At 32.7% G+C, this 12180-nt stretch overlaps 1 protein-coding gene across 2 annotated transcripts in view; it reads left to right on the forward strand.

Annotated features, from left to right (window-relative positions):
- GRM8 (glutamate metabotropic receptor 8) overlaps nt 1–12180 on the forward strand; it is a 945046-nt gene that overhangs the window by 883818 nt on the left and 49048 nt on the right. The window lies entirely within an intron of this gene.

The following is a 12180-nucleotide window of genomic DNA, read 5'->3' on the forward strand; positions in this document are numbered from 1 at the left end:
GGGAGATTGGTCTATAATTTTCTTTCTCTGTTTTCAGCCTACCTGGTTTAGGTATCAGTACCATGTCTGTGTCATAAAAGGAGTTTGGTAGGACTCCTTCAATCCCTATTTTTTCAAATAGTTTATATAACATTGGAGTTAATTGTTCTTTAAATGTTTGGTAGAATTCACATGTAAATCCATTTGGTCCTGGGGATTTTTTCTTAGGGAGTTGATTGATAGTTTGTTCTATTTCTTTTTCTGAGATGGGACTGTTTAGGATATTTACTTCTTCCTCTGTTAGTTTGGGCAAGCTATATTTTTGGAGGTATTTTTCTATTTCATTTAAGTTGTCGAATTTATTGGCATAAAGTTGGACAAAGTAACTTCTAATTATTGCTCTAATTTCCTCTTTGTTAGTGGTGAGTTCTCCCTTTTCATTTTTAAGACTAACAATTTGATTTTCCTCTTTCCTTTTTTTAATCAGATTTACTAAGGGTTTGTCTATTTTGTTGGTTTTTTCATAGAACCAACTCTTAGTTTTATTAATCAATTCAATAGTTTTTTTACTTTCAATTTTATTGATCTCACCTTTTATTTTTAGAATTTCAAGTTTAGTGTTTGACTGGGGGTTTTTAATTTGTTCCTTTTCTAGCATTTTTAATTGCAAACCCAATTCATTGACCTTCTCTTTCTCTATTTTATACAAATAGGCCTCTAGAGATATGAAATTTCCCCTTATTACCGCTTTGGCTGCATCCCATACATTTTGGTATGATGTCTCATTATTATCGTTTTCTTGGGTGAAGTTATTAATTATGTCTATGATTTGCTGTTTCACCCAATCATTCTTTAGTATGAGATTATTTAGTTTCCAATTATTTTTTGGTCTACTTCCCCCTGGTTTTTTGTTGAATGTAATTTTCATTGCATCGTGGTCTGAAAAGGATGCATTTACTATTTCTGCCTTACTACATTTGAGTTTGAGATTTTTTTGTCCTAATATATGGTCAATTTTTGTATAGGTTCCATGAACTGCTGAAAAGAAAGTGTATTCCTTTCTGTCTCCATTACATTTTCTTCTGGAGAAATTTGAATAGGGACTGAAAGGAATACTCTTTTTCTTGGAAGTACATGGCATCTACACAAAAATTGATCATGTATTAGAGCATAGAACCATCACAATCAAAGCAAAAAGTGAGCAAAGTGTGAAAACACTAACATGGGTAGAAATAGTGCTGGATTTCTGTTTAATAGTCGTGGCTCAATTTCTAATTGTCTACTGCCTGTTGTTGTTGTTCAATTGTTTCAGCCCTATCTGACTCTTTGTGACCACCCTCTGTGGTTTTCTTGGCAAAGATGCTGGAATGGTTCATTATTTCCTTTTCAAACTGATTTTACAGATGAGGAAACTGAGGCAAACAAGATTAAGTGATTATCCCAAAGCTACATAGTAAGTTTTTAAGGCTGGATTTGAACTATGAACTTCCTAACTCCATAACAACACTCTATCCACTGTGTCATCTAGATGCCCACCTGCTACTTCCTCATCAAAATATTTAATCTTTCTCGCACTGACTTCTTCATAAGGGAGGGGTTGTCTACTTTTTCACAATAAATCTATGACCATGACTACCAGTGGCAGAACAATTTTCCCTGCAACTGGCTTTCACAAACTAACTGCCTTCAGTGGTAAAGAGAAAAGGAGGAAAGTGTGTAACTATCAGCTACTGAGAACAGACAAGTGTTTTAAGTTCTTTGTGCAAGCATCTTTGACAACCAATGTTTCTGCTCTGCTGGACACACTTAGGGGGTAGCTTTTTCTTCATACTTATGTATGATCCTATGCACTCTGGTAAAATCACATTGTAGTGAATTTTATAAGAGAAGCAAGAAGGGAAAAAAAAAACAATCATGTAATTTATCTGCCTTAGCTTCCTGAATAATAAAATGAGAATAATAATAGTACCTACCTCTTTGGGTTCTTATGAGTCTGTGTTTCAGGTGAGTCTGCATTAGTGTCAAGATAGGGAATTCTCTCATCATGTATCACTGACAGATATAGCATCATGAGGGCGATTAGCATCTATCATTGGAGGGAGGATAAAATTGCATACACATATTCTTCTTTCTTATATCTAGTACTTTGTGATGACATATTAGAAATTGATTCATGTATATAGCCTATCAGTCTGTGACACAATCTATTAGTTCTTTTATTTACAAAAAAAGAGGAACTTTGGGAGAAGCAAAATTGTTTCATGAGTCTAATGAAGTTATGAAGTTGAAAAGAAAATAAATATAAAAGAAAAATAAAGAATTAAGAGAAGGCAAAAAAGAAAAGGAACAGTTTCAGAATAAATATTAAGAGAGAGACATACAAGGGGAAAGCACATACTCTAGAACTGAAATATGAAAGCCCAAATATACTTCCTGGTCATATATGCTTGAGAATATCAGTTTCCCAAATGACAGAGACCATGTTTATTTAGTCTCTACTCCAATGTACATACCACATGGCAAGGCACAAATAGTTTCTGATGATCATATTTTATAATCGGTTATGAATGTATCTGAATAAATCATCAAGTATTATCATGACACAATAATATCTAGTGGCAATTGTTTTTGAAACTCATTCCATCCATATTTTAATTTAGAATTCCATTTGATGTTGACTTGACAAAAAAAAATCTTTCCCTTTACAAGAGAAATCTATATATCCATTATCATAATAATCGCTCACATCTCTATAGTTTTAAAGGGCTTGAAGTTTCAGAGAGTGCTTTCCTTATAATAACTCTGTGAATTACTATATATAAAAAAAGTTCATATCCCTATTTTACAGATGTAAAACTGAGATTCAATGAGGAGAAATAATTTGCCCAAGGTCACATAATTAATAAAGTATGCCAACAAACTAGGATTTCAGGAATTTTGTTATTTCTTCTATAGTGGATAGCCTCCTCTCAAAAAGATAATACATAACATTTGTTAGACTAAAAACAGTAGAGGATATGTGATTTTTTTTTCAATTTTCCAAAGCACAATGCCTACTTCAGATAGTTATTATAAAGTGCTACTTATGGTTTGCCCCAGTGGTTAAGGTTTTCACTAAGTATTGTTAATGGAAATGCAAAGGTAAAGCATCCATTCAATTTTTGCTTTCTTCTAGAAAAATTATGTAACCTTAAATCTTCCCTGTGTTTCTCAAAATATATTTTGTTTTCTTGCATAAAAGCTGGAGGAAACATTAGAAATTATTATTTCCCTAATTTTGTGGAAACTTTTACTTAGTGATTTACTACCTAAGTTAGAACCAGTGTTCAAAGATATAAATTAAGTAACGCTATTATCTTATAAAAATTATAAGTAGCATTTAGGTAAACATTTTATGATATAGCTCCAAGGATCTTAAAATTTTAAAGTTTGGCATTCATCTTTCTTTTATCCCTAGACTTGTCCTAGATTCTTTTTACACACACACACACACACACACACACACACACACACACACACACACACACACACACACATATATATATATATTTTGTCCCAGCCTATTTTCAGCTGCTGTTGAGGCAGTGGTAATAATTACGCCCTTTTCATAACCTTATTACTTTTTTGAACACTTACTGCTCTATTTTTCCTAAATAGAAGATACTGAACTGAATTTTCCTCCTTCATGTTATCTTAATCCTATGGGACAGTATTCCACAAATTTTTGTTTATTTCATCTATTTTCTGATTTCTCACTTCTTTTTATAAAGTAGAGAATGGTGTTTCACTATTGCTATAATGTTCCTGATTCCAATCTATTCCATTTATTTCATTTATTCTATACTATACATGTTACATCCTTGATTCTGATACTTTTAGGATGTTAAATTCTTGCCCTTTTCTCAAAATTTAAGACAACTAAGCTCAACAGAGTATGCTTTAAATAAATATATACTCCAAAGGTAGTTCAAAGAATGGTAAATTTGTAGCTTCAGATACATTAAAGGATTTCCCATAGGAAGAAATTTATAGATGTGGATATTAGGAATTTCTAACTCTAAGTCAGCTAGTGAGCTGGGATATTGGACAGTGGATTCAGCCTGATATATACTAGGTTAAAAAAGTAGATTAAAAGATACTTTTTTTAAAATAACTTTTTATTGATAGAACGCATGCCAGGATAATTTTTTACAGCATTATCCCTTGCATTCACTTCTGTTCCAATTTTTCCCCTCCTTCCCTCCACCCCTTCCCCCAGATGGCAAGCAGTCCTTTATATGTTGAATGGGTTGCAGTATATTCTAGATACAATATATGTGTGCAGAACCGAACAGTTTTCTTGTTGCACAGAGAGAATTGAATTCAGAAGGTATAAATAACCCGGGAAGAAAAACAAAAATGCAAGCAGTTTATATTCATTTCCCAGTGTTCTTTCTCTGGGTGTAGCTGCTTCTGTCCATCTTTGATCAATTAAGGCTCTCTTTATCGAAGAGATCCACTTCCATCAGAATACATCCTCAAACAGTATCGTTGTTGAGGTATATAATGATCTCCTGGTTCTGCTCATTTCACTCAGCATCAGTTCATGTAAGTCTTGCCAGTCCTCTTTGTATTCATCCTGCTGGTCATTCCTAAAAGGTACTTTTTTTCCCTTTTATTTATCCCAGTGAGTAATTTGTGTGTGTTTTTTAAGAGTTTGATCTCTAGAAATAAAACTTTCTGATCTTTCTGATGAATAAAGTCAAGTTTCTAAGAATTAGCAAATTCTTTCTTTATAAAGAGAAAATAACATGTTCATTTTCCTTAATGTAAGAACTTGCTATGAATAGAAAGAGCCTGCTTCCTTCTCTAAAAAAAAAAAAAAAAAAAAAAAAAAAAACTGAATGTTAAGCCTTTTGACTTTAAAGTTAGAGTAAGTTTTGGTCTTTCTCTTATGAAGAAAAAGCGGTTTAGCTGTAGATTCCAGCTAATTGTCATTAGTAATTCCTTAAACTTCTTAACACCTCGTAGAGTTCTTGTTCCATCTCTTCTTGTCTCAATTAGGGGAAAAAGGTGAGTGGAGGCTCTATCAAAGAAATTCAACAAAAGCTTTGAGTAATGTAGTAGTTCCCAAATGTATATACAAGTGAGAGGAATATAGAATTGAAAGAATAACAATCACATATGGTTTCCCAATGTATTTCAATTCTACATTCTAAATGTCTGCCATTATTATATAAATGTTGACAACAATCCTTTGAGATTTTGAATTTCTCTATGCATTTTTATAAAATTAGTGTTTTAATTAAATAAACATTCCTCAAGAAGGAAAAAAAGTAGCTTTTTGTGATTATAGAAAATTCAAATTTGCATTACTTATAAGAAACATTAAAAGCTTACCATTACAAAATAAATTTACTAGTACTGAGCTCTCAGTGTTCAGAAAGAAAGAATTCTAGATGGCATATAAAATCACTGGGTTTGGGGGAATTTCTTCAAACTTTTGTACATATCAGAAAGATTTTTGGCCTTAATTATAAATTTCCTCAATTTAGGAAAGGCAAAAAATGAGTAGAGTGTGAATAACTGTTAATTCAAATGAAGATGTTTATACATGAACAGATTTGAATTTTGCTTTGCAGGTGTCAATGTCTAGCTATATTATAAACTATTGTTTATAAGGCATGGGATATATATTCCAGGGAATATATTGGACACATAAATTAATAGTGCACATTGAAAATGTGATTTGAGTTATCACTTCTATTCCCAAGTCAATTTTACTGTCTAGGCACTGATTAAAATAGTGTAACTTGGTGAATGGATTTGATATATAACAAAATTACTGTTGAAATATCCAAATCAAAGATTAATGGTATGTCCAGTGGACAATTGGATTTAAAACTAGACTTAGGAATTTATTCTGCTGATTTATTCTACTTTAACTTTTTCAAAGTATATTTCATCTTTAAAACACACACACACACACACACACACACACATACATTTGATAATCTTACAAACTCTAAGAGGTAGTTAGAGCGGCTGTCAGTAGTTCCACTTTATTTTAATTTCTTTAAAATCAATTTGAATTTAACTTTCATAAACAAGCATGTAGTTTCAGATTTATTAAAAAGAAGAAAAGAACAATTGAAATAAAACAGAACAAGAAAATTACTGGAAATAAAATACAGCTATAAAAGTACTGGAGGGCTCAAGGGAGAAAAGCACTAGGTCTGGAGTCAGAGCTCAAAATTAGCCTCAAACACTGATTAACTTTGTAACATTGGGCAAGACATTTCAATGGTTTACCTCAATTTCTGCAACTATAAAATGGGGATAATAATAGAACCTGCCTCCCAACGTTATTGTCAGATATAAATGAGCCACTTTTTGTAAAACACTTTGCATAGTAACTGATATATATAGTAGGCATTATATAAATATTAGCTATTATTATTATGACTAATGATAAAAATAATAAATTGTTACTTGCAATTTTAAAGAAAATCATATAATAAAACAAAAACAGGCAGAGTAACTTTAATAAGATAGTAACAAAATAATTTAATTTTTTTCTATGGGTTTTTTGGAAGTTCTTTCTATGTAATTCATAGAACTTTTATTGTACAAATTTCCAAAAATTTAGTTATAATTTATGTCCTTTTTTCTTGCTTACTTTGTTCCATATCACATTATATATGATTAGCTCAACTTTGCAGATAAATAAATTGAGACAAACAAGACTAAAAGAATCATGTAGAATACATAGTGACAGGGTCTCATGACTTGTAGTGCAGAGTTGTCATGTTACCTCTTCCAATATAAAATTTTATGTTTGTCGTTCAATTTCATAAATGTATGTGTGTGTGTGTGTGTGTGTGTGTGTGTGTGTGTGTATGTGTGTGTGTGTTTCTTTGGGTTTTCAAAAATAAGTTTTCCTAATCATTAAAAACATCTTCTCAAAGTCTATTATCAAATAGGGAACAGTTCAATGTCAAGTAATAATAGATATTATAGTTTGTAGATGTAATTGTAACAAAAGAAAATACCTTGTTATACCCTCTAGCATGAGCCATGAACAATAGGACTTGCTTAAGTTTCATACTGAGAAGCAGCATGGGGTAATGTAATATGAATCTGGCTCAGAGATAGGGGCAGAAACTAGGGCTTTTAGACTTCGATAAAATTAATGAAACTTGAATTAGCTATCTTACAGTGATGCTTTGAAAAAACATTTTATAAAACTTAAAATTCTCTAAACATGTTATCTATTATTCTATCCAAACAAAGAAGGAGATTACTTGAAATAAAATATATATCTGAGTGTGAACCTGATCCCTAAGCTAAGTTTTTCCTTTCCAAGAGAGTTGGTTTCTCTAGTTTTTTTTTTTTTTTTAAACAATAAATTTTTGAATTCTCAAGTGTAGAGGGCAGGAACTTTGAAAAAGTGTACTTAAATTTAGGTCAGCAAGGTACTTAATATTTAAGCTTATACTTAATACTTAGTATGGTGATTTAATGGTTGCATGCTCAGTGTGTTGTAGTGATGTAATGTTACTGAAGTATTTAAGGTCTGGGACAACTGGGAACACTCTCTCAGCCAAGCTCTCAGCCACAGACACAAGAAGATGCCAGACTCTAGACAGACACCATCTTTGACCAGCCACGTGGTAGCTCTCCTGCCTCCTTCACTTCTCCACTAAGACCAAGGACTTGGGCTAATCCCAAGATCCTCCAGAGAGCTAGTCCAGACATTAGACTCAAGTCAGTTTTCTGGATAAAAATTATTTCACCAATATAAAAGAGGGGGAAGAGAGTCTTAAATTTAATTTAAGGAAAAATTTCTGCCCAGTTGTAGAAAACCAAATAACTGAGATGCTTTAGGATGAGTCAATGTAAAGGGAAATTGGACCACAGGACTTGAAGATGCAATCTAGCTGTCTGTTTGGCTTCTGATAATGGTACCACAAAAATGTAGAACTTTGAGAGGAAAGGGGGAAAAAGTAATAACCAACAAGTAGGCAAAAATAGAGAACACTCCTGCTCATCTTAGCCCTTTATTGATGTTCTATTGTATAATGGGAATACCTAATCAAGGCTGAATCATTGAGTATTTTTTGAGAAATATTTGGAGTCAAAAACCTCCTAAGAGGACCAAGCTGGTATATTAAGATAGCTGCCTGTAGAATGCTGGCTGGATCAGATAATCTTCATGTAGATAGAAGTTCTAGGTTTTTGGATTACTAATTGATCTGTGTCTTGAACTATATATAAAGTTTGAATAAAAGTAAAAAGAAAAAAAATCAGCTGATTAGCCCTTTGTGAGTGAGCAAGGTTCAAAAAGCTTCTCCAACCCTTCTCTGCTATTAGCCTTACATAATGATTTAAGATTTCTATGTGATTTGCTAAACACCTCCACCTGTGTTTTTATCTTCTATGCTATATGAATTAAAATTCCAAGAAAATCCTGATTTGTGTTTGTTTGAGGTTCAAATCAGCACTTATAGCTGTGTGATACTGAGAAAGTTATTTAATTTGTTTGTGCTTCAGTTTCCTCATTTATAAAATGAGGGAGGGAAGACTTAATAACTTCTGAGATTCTTTCAGTTAGTCAGCTAACATTTATTAAGTATCTCTTAAGTTCCAAGCATTGTATTAAGTGCTGGAGATAGGCAAAAATAATTTCTGTTGCAAGGAGCTCAAGGACTAATGGGAGAGACAAAATAAAAATAACTATGTACAAACAAAATATATTCAGGATAAATTTGGGGCCATCTGAGAAGGAAGGCCCTATGGCTGAAGAGGACTAAGAAAGTTTGCTTACAGAAGGTAGCATGTTAGGTAAAGTAGGATCTCTAGGAGTTGGTGATAAGGAGGAAGAATATTCCAGGTATGAGGGACATCCAATGGGGAAAAAAAAAAAAAAAAACTTGGAGTATCATGTTTCAGACAGAATAAGGGAGCAGGTGATTCTTGATTGCGAATACATGAAGAAGGTATAAGAAAACTGGAAAAACAGGAGAAGAGAATCCTAAGTTATGAAGTACTTTAAATGCCAAACAGATAGTTTTATATTTGATTCTGGATTAATAAGTTACTGGATTTATTAAATGAAGAGGTTGCTGATGATATAATCTAATTTAGTCATTAATGGAGTATGATTAGAGCAAGAAAAAATTAGTTATGTTATGGATGGATTAGGGTAGGTGAGAAACTAGAGACAGAAGACCTACCAGGAATAATAATCCAGATACAAATTGATGAAAGTCTATGGCCATACTGATGGCATTATGAAAATGGAGACTGAGGTGAATATGAGATATTTCAAAGGTAAAATTGACAGGAATTGGAAGAAGTTCAGATGTGGGAGAATGAGAGAGAATGCAGAATTGAAGATTACACCTTTATTGGGAGCTTTGGTTACTAAGAGATAGGTTGTACTGTTATTCATAGTAAGAATGTTAAAAAAAAAAAAAGTGGGAAGTTTAGAGAACAAGAAAAGATAATGAATTCATTTTTTGATACATTGAATTTAAATTATAAGACATACAGTTTGAGATTCCTCATAAGTAGCTGGAGATGTGAAATTGACAATCAGAAAAAGAGGTAAAGTTTGGACAATTCTGACAGTCACCTTCAAAGTGATATAGTGATAATATTTGAACCTATGGAAGATGAGATAACCAAACAAAACAGTATGGAGGGAGAAGACAAGATGATCCAACTCAGGTTCTGCAAGGATGCCCTTAGTAGTCAATATTTGGATGAAGTTCTAGCAAAATAGCCTTTGAAAGGAACTACCAAAAAGTTTGAAGGAAAATCAGGAGACAGGATAGCAGTGTCTTGAGAACTTAAGAGAGAAGAGAATTGCAGGAAAACAAAATTACTGATACTGTCAAAGACTGGCCATGAGGTCAAAAAGAATAAGGATTAGGGGAAAAAAAAAACTTTTAAATTTAACAAATAAGACATCAGTTTTGGTTGAATAATGACTACAAAGAGTTTAGAAAACAGAGGAAAGGAGTAGAAGTTCCTGTTTTAGACATCCTTCTATTTATTGAATATCATATTTATTGCATTATGGTCTGAAAAGGAAGCATTTACTATGTCTGCCATTTTGTATTTCATTGTGAGGTTTTTATGCCCTAATAAATGTTCAGTTTTGTGTAGATGCCATGTACTGCTAAGACAAAACTGTATTCTTTTCTGCCCTTATTCAATTTTCTTCAGAGGGCTATCATATCTAGGTTTTCTAAGGTCATATTACTTCCCTAGTTTCTTTCTTGTTTATTTTGTGGGTAGACTTCTTCCTGTAACTGGCTTAAACCTTCTCTAGGAATTTGCCTGCTCTACCACTTGGTGAATACACATTTAGTATTGTTAATACTGTTTACAGTACCCTTAATCAAGATATACTTTCCTCTTTATCTCCTTTAATAAGATCTATTTTTACTTTCGCTTTATCTGAGATCAGAATTGCTACCCCTGCTTTTTTTAGTTCAGATGAAGCATAACAAATTCTGTTCTAGCCTTTCACCTTTATTCTGTATGTGTCTCTCTGTGTCAAATATGTTTCTTATAAAAACATATTGTAGAATTCTATTTTTTTAATCTACTATGTTATTTGCTTCCATTTTATGGAAGAGTTTATCACATTCACATTCACAATTAGGATTACAACCTCTGTATTTCCCTCCATTCTATTTTCTTCCCTGTATATACTTTTGTTCTGTCATTCCACTCTGTCTTTAGTAGTGTTTTTTTTTAAACCACCCCACTCATTACCTTATCTTCTATCACCCCTCCCTACTTTTAGTTACAACCAAGAATTTTTCTTTGATATCACATCATAGTACATTCACAACTACACCCTTAGTCCATGTGATGCCCCTCCTTTTGTCCGCCTCAGTGTCCAATATAGTTCTTAAGAGTTACAGATATTGTTTTCCCATTTGGGATGTAAACAGTTTAACCTTTAAATACATATTTTCCTCCTGTTTACTTTTATATGTTTCTCTTTGAGCCTTTGTTTATAGATTAAATTTTCTATTTAGTTGTTTCTTTCAGTAGAAGTGATTGAAAATCTCTTTCTTTGTTGAAGCTCCATCTCCCCCCCTGAAAGATGAAACTGAATCGTGTTGGGAAATTAATTCTTGGTTGTAATTTCAAATCCTTTGCTTTCTGGAATATGTTATTTCAGGCTTTCCTATCTTTTATTGTAAAAGCTACCATATCCTGGATAATCCTGACTGTTGCTCCTTGATATTGGAATTGTTTTTATCTAGCAGCGTGCAGTATTTTTTCCTTGAGATTATAGTTTTGGAGTTTTGCAACAATGTTGTTTGGAGTTTTCCTTGTGGGATCTCTTTCCAAAGGTGATCAGTGGATTCTTACCATGAGTATTTCCCCTTCTCTTTCTAGAGTATTAGGGCAGTTTTCCTTAATGATCTGTTGTAGAATACTAATCAGGCTCTTTATTTTGATCATGGCCTTCAGGTAAACCAATAATTTTTAAATTATTTCTTCTGGATCTATTTTCCAGGTTAGCTGTTTTTTTCCAAAGAGATTTTTCACATTGTCTTCCATTTTTTCCTTCTGTTTAGTGTGTTTGACAGATTCTTGCTGTCTCATAGAGTCATTAGCTTCCATTTGCTCTGTTCTAGTTTTTAATGTGTGATTTTCTATAATCATCTGTTGTATCTCTTTTTCCATTTGGTTTATTCTACAAGGAATTGTTTTCTTCAGACAATTTTTTTCCTTCCTTTTCTAAATTGTTGACTTTCTCATGCATACATCTCATTTTGTTTCTCATTTTTTCTTCAACCTCTCTTATTTGCCTTTTGAGGTCTCTTTTGAGTATTTCTAAGAAGCCTCTTTGTCTAGATATCAGTTTATCTCACTCTTTAAATTTCTTCTGTGGACATCCTGTCCTCTTCTGAGTTTGTGTTTTGGCCTGCCCTATCACCATAGTAGCTTTCTATGGTCAAGGTTCTTTTTTGTTTCTTGCTCATTTTCTTTCCTTTATTTTGGTATTTCTTCCTCTTCTTCTTCTTCTTCTTCTTCTTCTTCTTCTTTTTTTTTTTTAACTTTTAAGGTAGAGCTCTGTTCCTGGGGTAAAAGTGGCATTGTCCCAAGCTTCCTGTGCAACTCTGAACCTTGGCTTTGAGCACAAAGTCCTCTTATGTTTGTAGGGGGTAGCCTTGTCTCTTCTAAGAGTTC

This window comes from Antechinus flavipes, chromosome 5, assembly GCF_016432865.1.
Source record: "Antechinus flavipes isolate AdamAnt ecotype Samford, QLD, Australia chromosome 5, AdamAnt_v2, whole genome shotgun sequence".
Taxonomy (NCBI): domain Eukaryota; kingdom Metazoa; phylum Chordata; class Mammalia; order Dasyuromorphia; family Dasyuridae; genus Antechinus; species Antechinus flavipes.